We start from the raw sequence: 21,464 nt of genomic DNA on the forward strand, positions 1-21,464 counted from the left end.
CGGGAACAGAACTTGAGGAAATTAACTACCGGTTTTCATAAGTGTGCAGGGTTCCTCAGTTGGGTAAAAGGATATACAGCCTTTCCATGAAATAACTTCTTGTTTGTGAACATAATGTTGTTCCCAAATAAGCAGGCCCCTTGCTCTCATTGCCTGTACTGGGAGATGTTTCAGGGTGGAATTATGTATCTGAATATGGGTCTATGAATAGGTCTATGTATCTGAATAGAAGAGACTGAAATCCTTAATAATAATAATAATAATGATAGTTTAGCAGCTAAAACTTAACTTGAGTGTTCTTTGCTTTTCTGAAGCCGTAAACTCATCAAGATAATTAATCATAGCATGGCAAAAATGGCCGAAAGCTACGTTTATTTATTGATTAGATATCTGCAGTATAAATATTTGAGCCTCACAGCAACGTTGCTTTTTCCAAGCAGACATCTTACATGCTGCAAATGTTTATACAATTCAGTGCTAGGATAAAGCTGTTATGACTCAATCACTTAAGGCAGAATTCTGTKTTTTTCAGTTACCCACTGTAACTGTGCAGGAACTCTGTGGGCATCATCAGCRGAGTATTTGCGAGTTACAAGGACATAACAAAGAGTAACGTTTTTATGTTCTCAGTTCTTGCATTAAAAGTAAGTGGCACTTCCTTTCCTTTTCCGGCAGAAGTGATTTCCGTAAATACTGTTAGGGAGCTGTCATTAAAGCGCGCGAGTGGATTATGGTCCAGGTAGTTAACACTGTCATTGCTTTCATTAGGCTGATGACTTCAGTGCAAACGTTTACTTTCATTACCTGTTAGTCAGCAAATGTGCTCTTTCCTGATCTGCTGAACCTGCTTTGCTATTTGAAGCCACTGAGCTGCTTTTTTTTTTTCCCCCCTTTTGATGCAAGGATTGCCCAACGTTAATTATTCTTTTTTTTTTTTTTTTTAAGGGCTGTTTACTTCTTAGTTATCGGCACAGCCGCATCAGCGTGGTTGTGCCTTCCAGGTTAGCAGTTTCTCCTCACATTCCAGAAGCTGTATTACGGCAACAGTTCTTATGCAAACAGACTCAGGGTATTAGGCATATGTTTGGAGATTAAATTGGTGCATGGATGGACAATACGTGTATCTCTTAAGTTGCTGCCAAACTATTTATTGCCTAATAAGGTCTAGCAGGTACTTTATTGTAGTAGCACTCAGCTGCTCTAGGATAACTTGTTTGTCTAGTGCCTCTCCGTTGTGAGCTCGCATTTCGGATACCGTGTGTTGCACGGGGATGCTGGGGAAGTAGCTATTTACATGATGATGGAGTCACATGTTCACATTTGTTGCTGGAGTCAGTGCTGTAACCTGTTCGTGTCCTACAGYGTGCATGAGCGGTGGCTTTCACTGTGGCCTCAGAACTGCTGACATTCGGATGACTATTTAAAATCCATTTTTGCTAACCTTTCATTAAAATGAGCGTGCTTATTGAGAAGAAACATATCAGCAGGATGTCATAGAGTTAATACTTTTTCAGCCAAATCCATATTTTATTATTGACTAGTACAGAAGCCATAGGCCAGAGGTTGCTCTTGGACAAGCAGCATAAACCCAAGGCAACTTCAGTAGAGTTGCTCTGAATTTACAGGGCTGTATGTGGGGCAGAATTTAGCATGCAGCACTTAGCTCCTAATTAAAGCTTATAGTATTATGTGAGTAATCAGGCACTCCTAGGATCTCCAGGAAAGTTTCCTTCTCTTTGTTCTTTCCATTTTCTTGATGTCTTGCTGCGTGGTCTTGCAGCTTGCGTACGCATGTTAAGGCTGTCATATTTGTGTCTCAAAGGAAATGTCTTCCAGTAGCATACCCCAAATTGCAAAGTGGGATAATTTTGTGGCTTCCAAAATTTTTAAGGACAGTTTCTAAAATGATCCAGCTTTTAATCTTCGTTTCAAAGCAAAATAGAAACTACAGAGCRTATGCAATTACAATTTGTAGCTATTTTTAGTATCCTGACATGTTTAGTTTGTAGCATAATGATAAAAACAAATATTCTGCACAGAAGGACAGTCGGTTTCCAAACCAACAGTGTTTGCTCCAACTATTTGACATCTAGGTCATTATATATATTATTTTGGAAGGGGGGAGGAATCTAATGGGACTGTATGTTTCGTGATAGCTAGAGGAGGAGCAGAGAAAATGAGACCTCTGTATCAGGAGGTTCAGGCTGCAGTGTTTGCTGCAAAGCAGATCATATATCATCAGCAAGTTTTAATGTCCTCTAAACACATATCCTTTTCTTTTGAACAGATTAAAAACAATGGAGTTGGCTTGTTGAAATGCTCATGTTTGCTTGCTGCACTGATAAAKCTGCTTTAGTAGTACTTTTTTTTTTTTGCTCATTTTTTCTCCTTTAGAAGATGGTGAGCAGTAAAGTGTTAGTTTTCAGGAAATATTGAGGGGGAGACTGGTGGAGACTGAGGAGTTCACAAGTGTTTTTCGTCACAGTTGCTGCTTGGTTTTAAAATAATCACATTTATTTCTTAAAAATAGGCTTGCAAAAGAAATTTTCATGTTCCCTTTTTTTTAAAGAGTAATGTGTGTTCACTCACCATGTGGTAGCATTTAACCCATATTGTATGAACTGACAACAAGTCACATTTAAGCTCTGATTTATTTAGTGTTTCAAAATGTTCCTTTTTTTTTCCTTTTTCTCCAGACATCTAGTACAATAAATGATGCAGTTGAAGTTGTGCAACCTTACGGCGTCTTCAGCTGTTTTGCCTCTTTGTTACAGAGATACCAGGTTCATGAATAAGCATTCCCCCCCCGCCTTCCGAAATAGTTTCCTTAAGAAATAGCTCAATGCTGAATGTTGAAATGATTTGTGGGCAGAGTTATGAACAATAGCCAGGGACGCGACGTGTCGTAAAGAACTGCGGGGCGAGGTGTTGCTGGCTCTGCTGGCTGCAACTGGAGCTGCTGCTTKGATGGTCGAGGATGTGCTCGCACAGACGTGTGCTCCCCCTCCTTGCCCCCCTACCCACCCTTGCCTGAGATTTTGCTTGTTTTAATCGGTGTGTGCAGACCATGAGGTGCCTGCATTGGTGAGCTCACACCAGGCACAAGGATGATAAAACCGTGTTGCCCAAGAATAGGCTTTTCTCATTTTCCTTTAGATTTTTTTTTTTTTTTTGAGCCGGTAAGACTTGCACTTTTAGGCTTTTCTTTTAGGATTTGCAGTGGTAAGCATGTGTATTTTGGATTTCTGGGTTTCGGGAGATGGAGCTTTAATCAGCAGTGCCGAGATCTGCAGTAAATTGCAGGAGTTAGCTCCATAGCGCGCCTTGTGCGAGAAGTTCCAGCAGCAGGGGCGCTCCTTGGTGAGATACCAGTTGCTCACCATCTGTCTCCTGCAAGCCTGTCKTCTTACCTCGGAACAGAAAAATACTCCAACAAGGTTATTCAGATGTTATGTGTCTGCAACTGTGTTTCTTAAAAGCTGCTTAACTCCTAATTCCAATGTGATATTTGAATACTAATTTTTAACAATTGGGAAAGGCAAATGCTGTGATTTATAGAAGCTGAAAGGAGCAGTAAACACTGCCCTTCTAGCATTGAATACAATTTCTCCTCCAGTGTGTAGCTGCTTAGGTGAAATCAAAGGTCTGTCCTCCAGATTGTTATGCTGTCACATTGATATATCCTTGAATAAACTATTAGTTTTATGTACTTTCACATCAGCTCCTTTGCACTATTCCCYGTCTAACTAAACCCATAGTTGATTAACAGAATACTTTATTGACAGTGTATTTAATGGCTGCATGAGTGCTTATTTTAAGAGCGTTTTAGAGAAGCCTGTTCATCAATACCGAGAAGGGCCATAAGAAGACTAAATAAATACTTTGATTAGACTTGGTCTGTTTGTTTAGCTTCCTTCACCCTTCCCCAATGAATTTTAACTCTGTAATGAAAGCTATGATCTTTGATGCATAATTTATATTGGCATTAATAGTGATGCTTGAAGAATGTTATGATATCAGTTTGAGAACTTCAAAATTATTGCACATAATCCTGGTTCTCTTAAATTCAAACTAATCTGAGTAGAGGGAACCCTGATGTAAGTGGTATGATGAAATAATTCACTACTTCTCCCTGTGGCAAGCACGCTGGAGAGGAGAGTTCTGTTATCATGAGTGGTACATACTAGGTGTCAAATGACTTGCCAGACCTGGGCAAGTGTCTTCTCTTCTAAATGACTCTTTCCAATTAGAAAGTAATGGCTCTGAAGGGATCGGCTGAGTCAACTGGAGTCTCTCACTTCTTCATGCAAGGAACTGTGTATTTGCAAATGCTGTTTATCTGTCTGTTATTTTTAAATGAGTTGCAAAGTTGCAGGTAAATCTTGGGTAAGTTTACGGGGAAAAAAATTGCTCTGTGGAAGTTGTGGGATTAATGGTTTAGCAGTAGGGATTAAAAATAGTCTCAGCAAATTACCCTCTTGATACTGAAGCCAGAATCTGTTAATGGGGTTACAAGCAGATTGGTTTATCAGTCATTTATTTTCTAGGTTGATTAGGGATTATAGGTTGCTGTGTATTTTTACCATGAAAGGAAGTAGTGCAGAAGGTTAGGATCGCTAATATTTCCACAGTTTGAAGTGGCATACATTTAAATGAATCTGTATCTCAAACATCCAGGCCTCAAAACTATTTTCTAGACTTTGACAAGTCTCTTCTCCCAGATTGTAGTGCTGTAAAGCGGATGTCCAAGGGGCCGGGGCACTGTAAAGGCATAGTTTGGTTTGCAAGTGGTCTGAAAAATGGAGCAAAGGAGTTAAGCAGCCTGTATGAATTTTACAGATCGTGCTAAGTGCTTAATTTCAAATGCCTGTTGCTGAAATGTTTGCTTTATTGTCTCTTAGTCTTTCTCACTGTAAGTGAAGACATTAATACTTTTTTCTTTTTTTATCATAATTATAGCTGTGTGGTGGAAGGGAGATGAATGAATGTGGGAGGGTTAAGAAAGTTGTGACCACTTGGTGGTGACCATTACCCTCATTTATCATGGTGTGGAGGAGGAATTAGTCCTGTGATAGGAGAGAGGCATTCCATAGGGGCCCACTTGAGCAAAGGAGGGATGTGGTAGATGGATGGCTTTTGTGTCTCATATTTAATCTGCAAATGAACTCTCTTCGTATGTTCCCTCCTGCAATAAAATCTTTTTATTGCCTCCTGTAGGTTTCAGGTCATGTGTTTATCTCCAAGTTGGGCATAGTATTGCAAACCAGAGCTTTCCCTCTGAGTCTTCCCAAAAGATGATAGCCACAAAGGAGTCCTTTAGAGGTTCAGTTTACCTGCTGCTATCTAACTCACGCAGCGCCTGTTGCTTTCACACCCTTTGCTACCTTGTGCTCGTGTGCTGTTGGAGAGAACCTAGTGATATTTATTGGCTTTCCAATGCTTGCCAAGTGAAATGCAATGAAAGGACATATGAAGATGGTTTTGGTAACTTTTTAGCTTTATATAGAATAGTGGAAAGAGATTGGTGGAGAACCTTGTCACTGTTTTCACTTCCTTGCCCCCAATGGAAAATGAGGAGAACAAGAAGAGGGGAAGTGCTGAACTGCTTTGAAAGGGGGATGGAAGATATTAGTTAAATGGGTAATCCACAGGGGACTGGCCAGTCTGGCAGCCTGAAAAAGGGGAAAAAATGGGTTACTAAAGATGTAAGAAATTAAGCTAATTCCTTGCTCTTTTAAAGGCCATCTCCTTTTCTCCCCTTGCAAAAAGCTTGTGAAAGCCTCCTGCAGGCTCTGCGACTGGTGTCCTGGGGTCAAGACTTGCATCACCAGAGGCAGAGAGAGATAAATGGTTATCCTCTTAACTGCTCTTTTGGATACAGCATGTGAATTTTTGCAGCTCCCGGGGATGGGAGATGAGGCAGAGCATAACAACTAGTGGTAAAAGATGAGCTGCTTGGAACAGGCTGGGGCRACAACAGGAATACGGGGTTGGGTTTGTTTTAAATCCACTCTCTCCCAGGGTATTCATGGAGACATGCTTTCTCTTAGTGAAGCAGATTGTTGCTGTTCTTTCAAATTGGTTTCACTCTGCTTTGCTGCRTGTGTTTTGCTCTTTGGAGAATACAGTCATGTGTAGAAGGCTGAAACCCCTTTTACAATCTAGTATCCAAAATGAAATTCCAGGTGTATCACAAAAATTATATTTTCTCTATAATCTTTAAGAAGGAAAATATTTGTGTAGTTTTTTCCACCTCCATATATTCCAAAAATATATTTAAATATTTTTAAAGAGGAGCCATAAAAATATTCTTTAAACAAGAGCTTTTCTCCTCCAGGCTTATAGCTGCTCTGAGAAGTCTGACTAATAGATCTCCTGCACCACACAGTCACACACCTTGTTTTTGGGGTAGTGGAGCAGTGCCAAGAGTTGCTAGTTGACAGTCAAAGACCTCTCAGCTGTTCTACAGGTGGCATCAGTATCGGTCTCAGTAGAGAGAGTGAAGGGCTCCTGTGGGCAGCAGTCTGTGTGAAAGCTAGAGAAGAGGAAAACGAGCGGACTGTGAGGAAAGCAGCAAGGCAAAAGGAAAGCAGGATGTAACAAGACCATTCAGCAGTAATTTCAAAGAATTTCACAATGGTTGAGGTTGGAAGGGACCTCTAGAGATCATCTAGTCCAACCCCCCTGCTCCAGCAGGGACACCTAAAGCACATGGCACAGGGTGACATCCAGGCAGGCTTTGAAGAACTCCAGAGAAGGAGACTCCACAACCTCTCTGGGCAGCCTGTGCCAGGGCTCTGTCACCCTCACAGGGAAGTTCTTCCTCACATAGAAATGAAAGTTCCTGTTGGTAGCCATTACCCCTTGTTTTGTTTCTGGTCATTACTGAGAAGAGTTTGGCCCTATCGTCTTTACGTTCTCCCCTCAGATATTGAAAAGGGATCTTGTCAACATGTAAAAATCTTTTCTTCTTCAGGCTGAACAGGCCCAGCTCGCTTAGTCTTTCCACGTAAGGAATTTTCCACTTTTCCACTTAGGAGTGGGTTAGTGAGAAGGATTCATGTTTGTTCAGAAAGACTTTTACAGAGTAGAGGTTTCTAGTATCCTTAAAGACACTTGCTTTGTGTAGATGGGTGTCTTTTATTCCACTAGCTTAGTCAGCCTCCTGTCATGATGGTTTCAGATGAGAAGCTGTGTTGCTGTTTTCATGGTGGTGGTTCTTCATGAGCAGCAAGGCTCAGTTGGCACCTGTAGAGCTCTTCAGTCACTGTGTCCTCTATGGAGTTACAGGATTTCACTGCCAGGAATGGCATAAAATGCCTTATTTTTCACTGATGCAGCCCTGCAGGAGTGCAGGAGTGACCTGGGGAATGGTAAGAGATGTGTAGGAGCAGGATGGGGAGACAGCTGGTGTTTGTAGATTGCCCAGTATTGTGTGAGACTGCTGCTTTCTGACCACTGTGCACTTCTGAACATGACAGTGTCAACGGTTAAAATCTGAATGTAATGGAGACTTGGAATGAGTGGGTACATGTGGCGTGTAGAACATGTGAGTTTTTGGAGGAGGAATATGAAGTGGAGCAGGCTTGCACGAAGGAAGAAAGTGGTAGAGATCAGTGTTACAAAGGCACTGTTAGAAGAAAGAGACTGCTGAGAAGCTGGGGAGGGCTGCAGGATGGCAGGCGGTCTGGTAACAGGCACCTAAAATTTCCTCAGAAAAGGAAAAAATCCTCATGAATGGATAGGGTTTGTTAGACTGTCTAGGTGTATTGAAGATGGGTATCACCAAACTAGATATTTAGGAAAAAAAATATAATGGGGAAGTGTCTTGTTTATGTCTGTCTTTCTGTGCTTRCTTAGGAATCTGTCCTGAATGTGCGTTGTCTGCATGTGGCTTTTACCATTGCTACCTTAACTGTTCAAAACTACAGAAGACTGGAAGAAGAAACAACTACAGGTCTTCATTTTATCTCCTTTACAGTGCTTAAAACATTAAGCTGTTACTCTCTTTTAAAAGATGACAAGTGTTGTTCCTGGCAAGTTCTCTGTAAGACTAATCAGTTTCTTTTAGTAACAGTCATCCTATAAACCAAACCACAATGTGCGGATCGGGATAAAGGTGCATGGGAACACATCAGGCATGTGCTTTTATCCGATACAAGCTCAGAGGTTTAAACTTACAAAAGACTATAATTATATTGTCTTGATAAATCATAACTGTTGTCATACAGTGGCTCCCAGTAGCAACGATTATCTAGTGCTGTTGTTCTGGGCCGTGTGCAAACACCCAGAATCAGTTCTGGCCTTGATTGTATCTTCTGTGTGTGCATATGGTTAGATGGATTCATTAATGGGTCATTAACATTCTTCAAAGGGTATCTGCCGTCAAGTTAAATGCTAATAAATGTCTGTTAATTATCATAACCCTCTTTGCAATAACAAGTTATCACAATTACATTTACTGCACACTTTATGGGAGAAGAGCGAAGCCAACTTGAGCATTTGATCCTCAGCTGGCATTTGACTGTGTAGCTCCAGCACTTGGCAGAAAGTTGGCAAGAGGCTGTGTGGTGCTGAGTGCTTGGTGTGTGCGTGAGTTCRTGTTGTGGAAGTGCTTGCTGCTCTCCTGGGGGCTGGTCCTGGCCTGTGTGGGGAGCGCGGGCTCCATCGGGCCTGGGGTGCAGTGTTGTGTGGGGCGCGCTCGTCTAATGCCAGCACATCTGCATTGTATGAGGAATTAACCTGTTAACTACCTGGAAGAATCAAGGTGGTTCATCCATATACACACAGTTTCACAGAGACCACGTGAAGTGTGACAGTGAAAAGTCACGGGAGAGACAGGGGCAACCAGGGAGGTTGGCCTTGTGAAGTACCATGGATGTATCTGTATGAGTGTAGCGCTCACTAGGTGGTAAGGCTGTGCATGCAGTTTTCCTTCAGTGCAAAGGTGCTTTGCCTTTTCAAATGCCAGTGGACACTTTTTTTCTGATATGTTAGTAAGACCTGTGTAGTTATAATATGCATGGATGCAAAACGCACTTTTATGTGTCTATTGAGCAAAGCAGGTGGCAATAAAGTGGTGCCATATCCTGTGGACACCTAAATGGTCTTATAATTTCTACTATACACTGGTCAGAAAATGTTAAGAGTTGCATTGCCTTAGCAACTTGTATCATTTTGAGCACAGAAACTAACTTTTTGCTCAATTACTCTGAATTTTATTGGTGTTTCTCCACTGAGTTTCGTCACATTAATTTATATTTACATCAGTCTATGTGAGATCAGAGGTTAGCATTCAGTGTGCTAAATATGCACTGTGGCGTATGAAGTGTAGCAAGAGGGGGAGAAAATCAGCTAACTGAAGAAGAGATGTTAATGAAATGTATCCTGTGCCTCTGTGTGCTTTTTGAACCCTTGTACTCCCAAAGCCAAGCTCAGTGCTAGCACAGGTGGGCACAGCCTATGCTGATTCCCTCCAGGTCACACAATGGAGTCATTTATCTCACTTTCTGATTACATTTTTCTGTCGCTTGTACTGCCATGTAGGTTGGTGATGAATTCATTGCTTCTGCATAGCGATAGGGCTCTTGTGCATGTGCATGCACACACGCTCCCACAAAATGTAATCTTCAGAGCCCTCACCGAATAATCCGTTCTGACGTTGGCGAGCACTTACTGCTCATCTGAGGAGTCTCACTGGCTTCAGAGACACTTTTTCCAGAGCAAGAGTTCACCAGTGTTGGCAGTGGTGGCCCAGGGTGTCCCCGTAGGGATGGTACGATTGCTTGGTAATCCTAGGCTTGGTATTCCTGGAGCACAAAAGGAGGTCCGTGTATTGCCAGGCTGTGCCTTGAAAAACGTGACGCTGTTCTTTTCACTTCTGTTTCTGATGCAGGCACCATTATTAAAACTGATCAAACATGTACATTGCCTCTGATGTTGCAGGTAAGAGTGTCTCCTTGGTGCTCCGTAATCACTTTGGGTGCTTTATATGACAGCGTGCTGTAATGTGTTACTTGTCCCCTTGTCTACTTTGTGGATCAAATTCTCCCTGGTCGTATGTTATCACTGCACATTAGTGTGGAGTGCAAGGCTGGCCAAATTGGTTCTCTCTCTATTCGGGGAAAATAATGTGCAAATTCTGTGAATATATTTTATTTAAAATACATTTCAGCTGTTAAGAGAAAAATGGATTTTTTCTCATGAAATTCATGTTTTAGGTACCAGGGAAATCAAGATAATATTATCTCATGACATCTTCAGGCCGATACAGAGGTTCTGTATATTTTTGTAGTTACTTGAATATGACAAAAGCATGCCTTGTTAAATGTTGTTAAAGAAATGGACTTGCTTGATGGAATAGCAGTGAGCGTACAATACAGTTAGTGCCAAAGGCAAGAATGCAATTTAATAGTGACTTAAGAACCCTGCAGTTGTTCAGTGTTTCTGCTTCTCTTGCCTTGATAAAGAACAAAAGATTTTCCTTCTTTTACTACCTCCAGTTTTGCAGGAGAAGGCTGTTTGTAGTTCTCTGTAGTTCTGATGTTATGTATGAGCAAGCTTCATAATGGTAATTCTTGCAAATCTGTGTTCATTTTTTGTGGCGTGGTCATATACGCTGTATACATGAAAAAATGTCACAGGTTTTATTTTTAAACTATAAAGGTAGATATATGGTGCTGGCAAGAACCAGAATGTACCCTAAGGCATCTTTACATTGCCTGTCGGGATCTGAGCTTTTACACAAGTAAATTTTACTGTCCAGGTTAAAAGCCAAATTCACTGAACCAAATTAATCTCTGGTTCATTTCCAGTGTTGGCAGAGTTTAAMCAGGGACAAATGTAGCTGTTTTGTTATTAAAGGATGTTATTGATTTGATATTCTTAAACTAATATTGAAGTGAACTTGAAATTCAATAGGTTTTGAACTTTTCACATGAGGTTGCTTTGCTTCTGTTTTTAAAATAGATGCAACTTTTTTTAATGAACATGCTTGCCACGAGTACAAAGCTTGTAAYTTAATACTTGCCTTTAATCTCTCAAGTTGATCCATGTAGGCAGATGCTAGTGGCCGCTTGGAAACCTACTGAAGTGACTGCAAAGATTTGCTCATGTCTGCACAAGCAGGGGTTTAGTTTCAGAAGCAATTAACAAATCACTATTCCCTAATTTTAGAGTTCATGTATTTGCTTTGTTTGTTCAAGAGAAAAAACTGCTTCTCTTTGGGATGTCCTTAACTGGTGGAAAAAAAAAACCCATGAGTAATTTATATTAAGTAACAGGAGAAATATCTCTGCTGCATAGAACTGCTCTGTTTCTGGATCAGCACAATCCATCTATTAGTTTATTTATTCAGAGTCCTCCTGCAAGTGTCACAAATCCATGGTGTCCCTGAGTGCTAGATTTAGCACTTGAAGCTCAGATTTCATTTTTGTATCTATAAAGTGTCCGACTCGTGGGTTTTTTTATCTGTAAAGTGTCCGACTTCTTACAGCTCCCTGCTGATTGTATTTTTTGAGAAGCTCTGGAGCTCAGTGTTATTCCCCAAATTAGGTGTAATTTATGCTCAGTCGCAAGAGTCTCAGGCAACGCAAATTACAGCATTGTACTTTATCTTAAGGGACACTGTAAACTTCCAAATGGCACCTGCCTGAACGCTTTAGGCCTGTCCAACTTAAAAGTGTAGCTATGTAYGCTATTTAATAGCAATGTATGTGCTGCTACAGATCCGGGGGGGCCCAGGTCTTAACCAATGTTTTTACGCAGAAACTGGCAGACAAACAAAGAATCTCTGCAATGAGGACCCAACCAGAAATAGAAGTGTGGAGGCTTTTGTTGTGCATTTTCCTCAAAAGCAGTGAGAAGAAGGTGAAAGAAGGTTTAGGAAAGCTAAAATATTAATTTGAGTAGATGAAACAAAGATTTAAATGCACACACCGGTAACCGCCTTGGTGAGATCTCTCTTGATTGCCCCAGGTGACCCGGTGGGGTGGCACAAGCAGTGAAGGGGGAAGAGCTGGTGGCAGCCAGGCTGGCCGGGGCTCTCATCCCTAGCCGCTTGCCCCCACATGCACACAGATGTCTTTCAGCCTGAAATTTCCCTCCCACTTCCCTTGCAGGGAAGCATTTTGTTGGTATTGCCCACTTGGATGCACCCTCAGGGTGTTGGTGGTGACACCACAGGAACAACTTTCATTCCTGGTGTACAGTAGGAAAACACCATGGGAAGCAAGTCAGTATTTATTAAAAAGTAACTAACTCTTCTTCATAAAAAGACCAGAGTGTGGTACTTCAATATTAGTTTCAGGGTGAGTGTGTGTGTGTGTGTGTATTTTTTTAAATACAGTTAATCCAGGTGAAGAAGGTCAAATAAGCAAGTTTGAAAGGTTCAGGCTAGTCCAAAATGGTGTGTTAGCATTTGCAAAACAGGCCTCACTGCAGTGTCCAGTGCACCCAAGCCTCCCTATTTTTGCAATCGGCAGATTCATGTRTTTGCATGGTCTTGGTGTGAAGATGTGAACGCTGAACTCTTGAGCAGGATGGATGGGTTTGCAAGATCATGTTTTCAATATCTAGAGACACATGAACATGGAAGCTTACCCACTGCACAAATGAAAAATTTTGTAGTGTTGAAAGCAAAATTCAAACTCCAAGGTGACCTTCAAAGGATAATAAGTGCACCTTCTCACCTAGCCAAAAGTAGTGTGTATGTGGTGATGGCATTTTTTTTTTCCCCAATATTCACTTGGGCATAGAAAAGGCACCTTACTCTTCCTCAGCCTCATATAACCTTTTCTTCATAACAACCCTTAAGGAAAGGGTTATTAGAGTACTTAATAGCAAGAGGGTTCTCTTCTAGTCCCTGTATTTTGTTCCTTGTGTGGCTATGACACTGATACCTGTGAAGAGAAGGTCTGCTGAGCCCCTTTCCTTAGCATGCTAGATRTCCTTTAGGACTTTGCAAGGGTGGGGAAAAAAGTTTGGTTAGAATGTAGTATCCAGCAAAAATGATCATAAATGTAGTATGGTCAAGGCAATATATTTATCAAGGTACAGTTAACTGAGCTGTCCTGGGATACTAACAGGCAAGGGGATCCTGTAGTAGTTGCTAGTGTATCATCATGCATGGCAAATGCATGTTTGAGTTAATTCATGGAGTTTGTTACCTTAATTGGAAAAAATAATTTGAAAACTTGAAGAAGCATTACAGTTAATATAAAAACRGCAACAAACTTTGCATGTTGCTTCAAATTAGCAAGACTTGTCTATTGAGGCAGAGGATTAAAACTGCAATTCTCTATTTTTATAAAGAGCTGTTATGCTGATGTATTTGGTTTATATGAACTTTTCTTAGGATTGCTTTCCTTAATTGTGTATGTACTTATTTTTTAATATTAACTGGTTATCTGGTTGGTTTTATTTTATTTTTTTAAGCATATTTTAAATCATTTGGTTTATGGGGACTCTGCAGCCTGGGAGACGTTTCAGGTGATTAAAAGTGCCATATTCCAATGCAGTTTGTCTTTGAATTGTGCCTGTTGCTTGAATGCTTAATGCTGTAGTTTGCATTCCTCATCCATCCTTTCAAGCCCCGTGGGTCAGTCTTCCCAGGAGCAACCAAATGCATTACAAAGTACCCACYGTCCCCTGTGTTGTCTTGTCTTGGCTCATCACAGCAGTGGCAGGTGTCCTGTGGAAGGCAGCATCCTAGTGAAGATGCCCCGTATATGCAGCAACGCCCAGAAAACWGGGCAGGTGATCAGACCTTGAGACTGCTGCTATGTTCAGCTGGAAGTGTTGAGGCCTTTTTGCTTGAGTGGGGGAATGCTTTGAAGTCTTCTGGTGGAAAGACTGCCTCCCCTCCCCTTGTCTTTGCTTTCAGGTGGGTAGGTTTTGCTACCTACACTTTACAAGAAGCGTAGGCCTAGCTACCACTTGACAAAAAGAAAATATTTCCTGTGGAAAACAGAAATTGCACTTAGAAACCTGTCTTGGGTTCTCAATTCTGAGTCTTTCTTTTCTTTCATCCAGACAACTTTGGTGTACCTGGTTTGTTCCACTCATAAAGTTTAAAAGAAAACCCCCATTGCTTGAGCAGAGGGTTGGACTAGATGATCTCTAGGACCCTTTCAACCTCAACCATTCTGTGATTCTATGAAAATACTTAACTAATTATGCTGACAAGCTGAGAAAACCTTAGGGAGCTGGGAGGTGGCAAAGGAAGACAAGATACCTGCTCCGTTACAATGTAGGATCTTCTAACATTTTTCTATTAAAACTTTGCAGAAGTTCCATTTCAGCTGTTGGGGGACAGAATGCCCCATTTGCAATGTCTGTGGGAAATAAATGTGGGAAAATATCTGAATTACCTCTGTTTGTTGACACTTTGTCATTGTTCTCAGGCCCCCACATACTTGTTGGCTCTAGTTTTGCCCAAAATGTGTACAGCTGGCCTTGTCTTGCTCCTTCAGCAGGTGGAAGTGAGTGAAAGCTGGGATTTTTTATTTATTTATTTTTCTTTCTCCTGTGCTTTTGACCCAGGACATTGTTTCTTGATAAATACTAGTGTTCCTATCTTCAGGAGAGAAGGAAATCTCTTAATATCTCACTGCCATCCTAATCTCAAAATCAAATTTTCTGTAGCCCTACCTACCTTAGGCTCCCAGTGGTTCTTAGCTGGTTTTCTTCTTTTGTTTCTACTCCTTAGAATGAGGTATTTGAAACTTGGTGCTGGTGGTATTTTTTTAACTTGAAACTTTAGTTGCTAAGTAAAACTCCTGTTATTCATATAAATTGTAAGGAAAGCAATAACAGCGTCATGTTCCTTAGTATTCTTGTTATGCCTGCTAGGAAACTTAAAGGAAATACATAGAGCTGTCACAAATCTTAAGAAACAGAGTATGGTTCTTGGAAAGAGCGACTTGGATAGCTGATGAAATCACAGCCTTTGGGTACTGTGCAGAAGTGAATTGAAGTCATTATGACATTATGGCAGAGAGAGCCTGATCTGCCAAACTGTCAGCTTTTGATGGACGTGGTATCTAGTGACATGTTGTTACGTGCAAGCCAGGCAGTTTCTCTTTCTGTCAGCACGGTGTTGGTACTGCCAGCTGCCTGCTGCGCGCTCAGGCTAYTGCGGATGGAAAAGCTGCCGATCAATATGATAAACGGGCAATTTATGTTTGGTGATTATCAAGCTTTTATTGATCTGTCTTTCAGTTATGGGTGTGTTATGGTAGGAAATAAGTGATTGAAAAGGCTGAAGTATTGAAAATGGGGTAATTGTTCTGAATTTAAACATAAACATTCTTAACGCTTAAGAGCTGTCAAGACGCAAATAGTTTTCTGTTAACTTTCCAGTGTTAGTTACATTTGGGAGCTGACTCGGTAACACCCTAAAACTGAGGAGAAGAAAATCAATAAGAGTATCAGGAAGTCTTTTTGGTTTTTGTTTGCTTTTTCATGTCTAGTATGTTTTTTTGTTTAACACTAAACAAAATGAACAGCCCAAAGAAATGATTTTACAACAGCGCTGTGAGTAAGTGCCTCCCAAAATTAGACTAGAAACAGGTTCAGAAAGTGAAGATACAGCAAAAATAAAGAAAACGTTTAAAGGAACAAACCCTGACATTATGCAAGATAGCAGATGAGAAATGATTCAATAATGGTTACAAGCATTCATACAATGGGAGAAAAAGAGACACTTCCACTTAATAGTATCGATTCTACATTTGAAAAATGAACTACCATCCATTGCATCCGAACTGTTGAAAATGCCATCCACTGATACAGGGAAAAGTAGGATGTGGAAGCTTTCAATATATCCTTAGACAACTGATATAGGAAGGAGTAAAGGACTTCTTATGTCAGGTCATCTTTAATAATTGTGGAGAGGGTGCTGGCATCTCACAATGTAGGTTAAATATATTTGGAGAGTTTTGAATTTTTCTGCCATTGCACTTACTGCACGAGTATTTTATGTTAAAAAGATCAAAGCTGCAGATGCCTGTTGACACATGATTCTTTCAAAGTTTTTTTATTGCATCATAACTTCTATTTTTGGTGATAATTTATCATCTCTACAACAACACACATTGTTTGGACAATAGYTGTAGAATCTGGATGGCCTAAGTATGGTTTCCTGCTTTTACAGTCCTGTGCCCTGGTATTAAATATTCCTGTGCTCAGAAGAGGTGAATTCTTGGAAATTCCATTGCAGGCAACGACACCGCAGTAATAAGCACTTTGAAAACGAGGTTGTCTTCATTAGGCACTTAAATGTAATGGTTTATAGAGATATCTGATAGTTGAAAAGTGTTCATCTAAATTAGTAACCTAGTTAGTGTCTCCAAAGCCAGTTAACAATTAGAAGAATATTTGCACGTCAATTTGAAAATTTAAACCTTAAAGAATTTATTTTTTGCTTAGCAAGATTTGATATATTGTATTTGATATTTACATGCTGCCATGTAAAATAAATTGTGAAGTTTCATGTTGAAATTTCTCATTTCACTTTGTTAAACACATTGTGATGCGTTTCCACTAACGCTTAACATGCATAGGAGCAGCTTTGAAAATGTGAGTAGCCCCACTGGACTTAATCAGATTTTTTTTGCTGTATGAAATTACTCAGTTGCATAAGTGTTCGCAGAATTGGGATTTGTGTAAAGTTTCAGTTAATTAGTTTCTTTTTGTTCAGTTCTTAATAAATTTTAAAAATATCCAAAAAGCCTGTATTTACAGCAGAGCAGACCTGATGCTTTCAGCTGGCAAAGGAAAAGCCATTTTAGGTGATCTTTAGTTTCTGTATAAGTAAAAACAGTAACATGGAAATAGAATGAATTTTGACGTTACATGTGTTTCATCTTTCATACAATGGATACATTCATAAACCTTTTTATATGGTTTTATATGGAATGAGGAGACAGATCAGGCTTTCTCCCATGCAGGACACTTTAGTACACTGTTATTTATGTGCATGGCTTATTTTCATTTGGGTGGTACATAGCAATGTGTGGAAATGTAATGACTACTTTTTTAAAAATACATTCATAAAATAGCAGTTTTAAATACATACCATGATACTGCCATTCATTATGGACAAACTGTGGATCTCAAAATCAGATTTCCTCAGCCAATCTAAAATATTATTATTGAGTATTGTTATATATTATTGTTACTGAATTTTAAACTCTAGCTGTTCAGATTGTAACAAGCTCAGATGATTGTGCATGGTCCGTTATCTTATTACCCTATATGAACACTGTGCATCATAAAATGGCTTTTTACTCCAAGTTTGTTTAAAAATATTATTGCTGTGGTGAGACTCTATCTCGGCTGGTGTAAGGCTGGAGGATGCTGCAGTGCCACCCAAACAGTGCAGAGGAAGATGCCAGTCGCTGCTGGTGACCTGCTGATTTACAGCAGATTCAAGCTCATATTAGGAACAAACATGGTAGTTTTAGAAAAGCAACAACAAAACTTCTCTCTGCAACTTATCTCATATGCCTCATAGAAGAACAGCATTATTAAACCAGCAACTGCTTCCAGAGCTGTTCCAGTGAGACTGAACATAAGCTTTTTTTCCTCAGTGATGAAACATGAGAACATTAGAACTAAGCAGATTTGCTGCTTGCTTCATTCACAGGAAAGCTGAATTCAGGACTAGCAAGCCAGTTTTCCATTTAAATCACTTGATTTGTTATACTGGGTTTTTGATTCTCAGAACTGCTCAGAACTAGAATTCAGATTAACAGAAAAGATTGCTTTTCTTGGTTAGCTGAGAAAAAAAATGTTAGAACAAACTTGATGGTAAGACTCGAACAGAATAATTAMAACCTTTTAAGTGAGTGTACAGTTTATCAGTTGTTGGTCACATTCCTTTTGGTAAATGATTCTGCAAAAATAATTGTAATGCTTCTGGGAAATCTTCCTGCGGGTGCTAGAATTGATGGGTAAAGAATTTTGATTCTGTGTGTGTTTGTATTTGATCATTGTGGAGAATCCCTCTGGAAAGATTTTTTATTGTGCTGAATGAATGAGACCAACTTTTGCCTTCCGTCTTTGTTCTCCCTTGTTTGGTAAGGTACTTCAAGTGCGGAGCGCCTTCAATGCCCGGCAGCTGCATTTCTTCCTTTAGGCTTTCACCAGTGGAGAACAATGGCAATAACGTGGAGATAACTTAATTATAAAATGCATAGATGCAGTTTCATTTATTTGAACAATGGACTGGGGACATGGGAATATGAATCAGTAAAGCAAACGGCATTCTTCTAATGAAGAAGCATTTACAAATGAAATAGCTTTTAATTTCAGGATTTTTGCGCTGTGCTAAAGATATGCTGTGGTTTTCTGCTTTTGAGTTTAGTGTGCTTATATCACAAAAGGATATCACGCTGGCTTAAATATTTTTGGTTTGCAAATACCTTATAAGGAAATGTAAGGTGATACAAGCTGTTCTTTCCCTTGCCCTTTCCAATTAAGTTAATGTATACAGAAACTTGGTTCATTTTAGGCTTGTGAATAATACTAATCTAATTTAAAAGAAAAAAGTGAGGGKTTTTTTCCTCAAGAAGTTGCAGACTGCAGTTAAAACTAAGCTGGAATATAAATTGATAGTTCTGCAACACCAGTAGTTACGAGTGTAGTATCACACAGCCTAGCAACAGTTGGGTATTGACATAACTCAGTGCCTTAATTAGCTGCTAGCATATAGGTGTGGCCGTAAAGTGCATTGAGCTCTTGCAAATGCTTCGCAGAGTTTGCATGTGCTGTTTTCATTTGCAGTGTTAATATGGATGACAAACATTATTAACTTAGGATAATTAAAGTGCAAATCTATAATTTTATGTCATCTCTACGGCTTGTTTTACTTTAGGTTCCAGGAAACATTACAAATTCTGAAAAGCTGTAAACAAAGGTTACTGAAAATAACTTGATTTAAATTAGAAAGCCTTTAAAATCTACTGTTTGTGTTGCTCAGAAATCAAGAAATATATAAATAGCTATGTTATTTCGAAGCCTGGAAAAAAGACTTTGGAGAAATAGCTTAAACTATCTATTCAGATAGATGTACACAATAAATGAGTCCAATTCTTTTTAATGATTTAAAGTTATTTGGTTAAATTAGACCTTGTTATGCTGATACGGATCTGGTCATTATTTCTTTTTGGCAGGATTTCCCTAACAGTTTGCCTTCATTAATGGCTACCAAGTGACTCCCAGGAGATAATTAAAATTTCTTTTAAGGGTGTTTGTAGTATGATGGCTATATTGCTGCTGGAAAGCAAAATCAAGTAGTTTGTGTTAGCCACAACATCTCCACAGATGAGTCTCGCTGTATCAAACTGAGGAACTGTTGGCCTTGCAGTGAAAGYATCGCAGGCACATGTGTGTGTATAAATATGCCAAGTAACCTCCTCAGTRTCTTTGTAGAGGTACACTTCTCACTCTAGAAATCTAATGGTGTTTGGGTATTGAAGCACTTTAAAATGTCAGATACCTTTTAAAATTCTGCTGCTTAAGGAAGCTAATTTAATTGCAATCCTGTGATTAAATAGGTATACTTTTCCCCCATGATTCCCTTTTCCACCGCTTGCAGCTCTAAGGCATTTTGCTTTAGTTTAAAACTGAGATTCCTTTGATTGAAGTACCGATGATGGTTTTCCAGGTTCATCCTGCATTACGAAGCAGTTTCCCCTGCAGACGTCACCATAGCAAGCTGTGATACAATCCAGGTAGCCACAGCACTAGGAAGATGTGTGTATGAGGTTGTTAGAGCTGTTTGATGCTTCTTCGGGGTCAGACCTGCAGTAACCTTGCTGTTACTAGCAGCCTTTGGGAGCTGGAGAGGCTGCTGAGCTGCCCAAGTACCACTTAAAGCGCAGGACTGGCCAGTGGTGGTCCAGTGATATAGGAGGCACCAAGGGTGGGGTAATAAAATTACCTCTTATAGGTCCTTTTGGTTTGTACTCCCTAGCATATGGGGAAACCTCATCTTCATGAGTTTGGCAAAATGCTAGAGTTTTGATGCAGATCTTGGTCTAGGCCTTTATTATTTTCTGCCATCTTTGGGGCAGTGCATTGACCTGCTGACTTCTACCGAACGCTGAGTAATTCCCAGCTCCAGTCTTTCCTCTTCCTGGCTTTRGTGGTAGAGGCTACAGCAGCTGCCTTGAGCTGCCGTGCCCCAGGYAGGCCGACTTTGCAAGCGCCAGACTCTGTGAGAGATGGTGGGTCTGTCTGCTCCCTCCTTGCTGCGCTGCGTGCTCTGTAGAACACGCAATTGTCTTAGTCTCATGGCATTATCGCGCTCATTCTAATTTTATCCAGGGTTATAGTTTACTAGAAACATTCTGGCAGAAGATCAAGGTATTTTTAGCACCATTCAGGACTTGGCTTCGTTTGTGCCCCATTTGCACCGCGCGGCACCTGGCAGATAGGACAGAGGGCCCACGTCCATCAGGAGAGGTAGCTGGYGCCCTGCAAGATATCCTGGGGCATTTAAAACAGTGCTGTGATTGGGTTCATCTSTCTTGGTTAGACAGGCTGATCAAGTGAAGATGTTTTTAATATTTTATTTTACTTACAGCTTTATTAAATCCATTAAGTCTAGTTATAAGCATTAAGGGGAGTATTTACAATCCCAGATCTCTAATATTCAGTACTTAYATCAAGCTTTTTGGAAACAAAACCAAGTAGTTTGTTTTGCCTTTTTCCTTTCAGAATACGCTTAAATCCTGCGAGCTAAGCAGTGGCTATATATGCTCTGTGCTTCTGACATCCACCTAATGAATTTGTAAAGGGATTATTCTGCTCCCCTGCGTTAGGCACTAATAGGCAAACTGCCTTAGCCTTCTGAGATGAGAAAGCAGTTGTTACAGGTGAGGTGGAGGGAATACCACATCTGCTCACTTATCTATGATGTATCCAGTTATGATTTTTATAAAAGATGATCAGGATCTTTTTTACCCAGACCCCCTCTCCTTCCCCCACCTCTTTTCCTCTTGCAGTCTGGTGATGGCAAAACAAAAGGTATATTCCTAGACTTGGTGGTTGTTGGAAGAAGCRTGAAATGCTATTGAGTGTCTTCTAAAGGCTCAATAGGCAAATAAAAATTCACAGCTATGCTATGTTTAAAAAACTCTCTTGRGCCTTTGGCTATCTCCTGATACTTAAGTGCTTGACTCATGAATTTTATGTTTGGAGTTGGCAGTGCTATAATCATCATCTTTATTATGCTTTATGTGCAGATTTTAAACATACCTGCTGTTGGATAGTGTTTTCAAGTGACACCTTGAACTTACTAATAAATTGAATTAAAAGCATGTGGGAAGTTCATGAGATACTAGAAAGTCTATCAACAGAGAGGCTGATGGAACTAGGAATCATGGTTAGCATTTCATAGTAAAGCTGTATTTTAAGAATGTGGAATTGAAAGGGATTATTCTTCTTGATTATAAACC

The 21,464-nt window shown here is 40.1% G+C and overlaps 1 protein-coding gene across 1 annotated transcript in view; it reads left to right on the plus strand.

Moving 5' to 3' along the window:
• The first annotated feature begins 604 nt into the window (after window positions 1-604).
• Window positions 605-21,464, plus strand: part of ZNF516 (zinc finger protein 516) — a 91,527-nt gene continuing 70,667 nt past the window's right edge. Inside the window, exon 1 of the mRNA XM_026039776.1 lies at window positions 605-644. The gene's annotated coding sequence lies outside the window, so the exon portion shown is untranslated. The remainder of the gene's footprint in view (window positions 645-21,464) is intronic.

The sequence above is a fragment of the Nothoprocta perdicaria genome, unplaced genomic scaffold (assembly GCF_003342845.1).
Source record: "Nothoprocta perdicaria isolate Ctin4 unplaced genomic scaffold, notPer1 scaffold_24, whole genome shotgun sequence".
NCBI classification, from domain to species: Eukaryota; Metazoa; Chordata; class Aves; order Tinamiformes; family Tinamidae; genus Nothoprocta; species Nothoprocta perdicaria.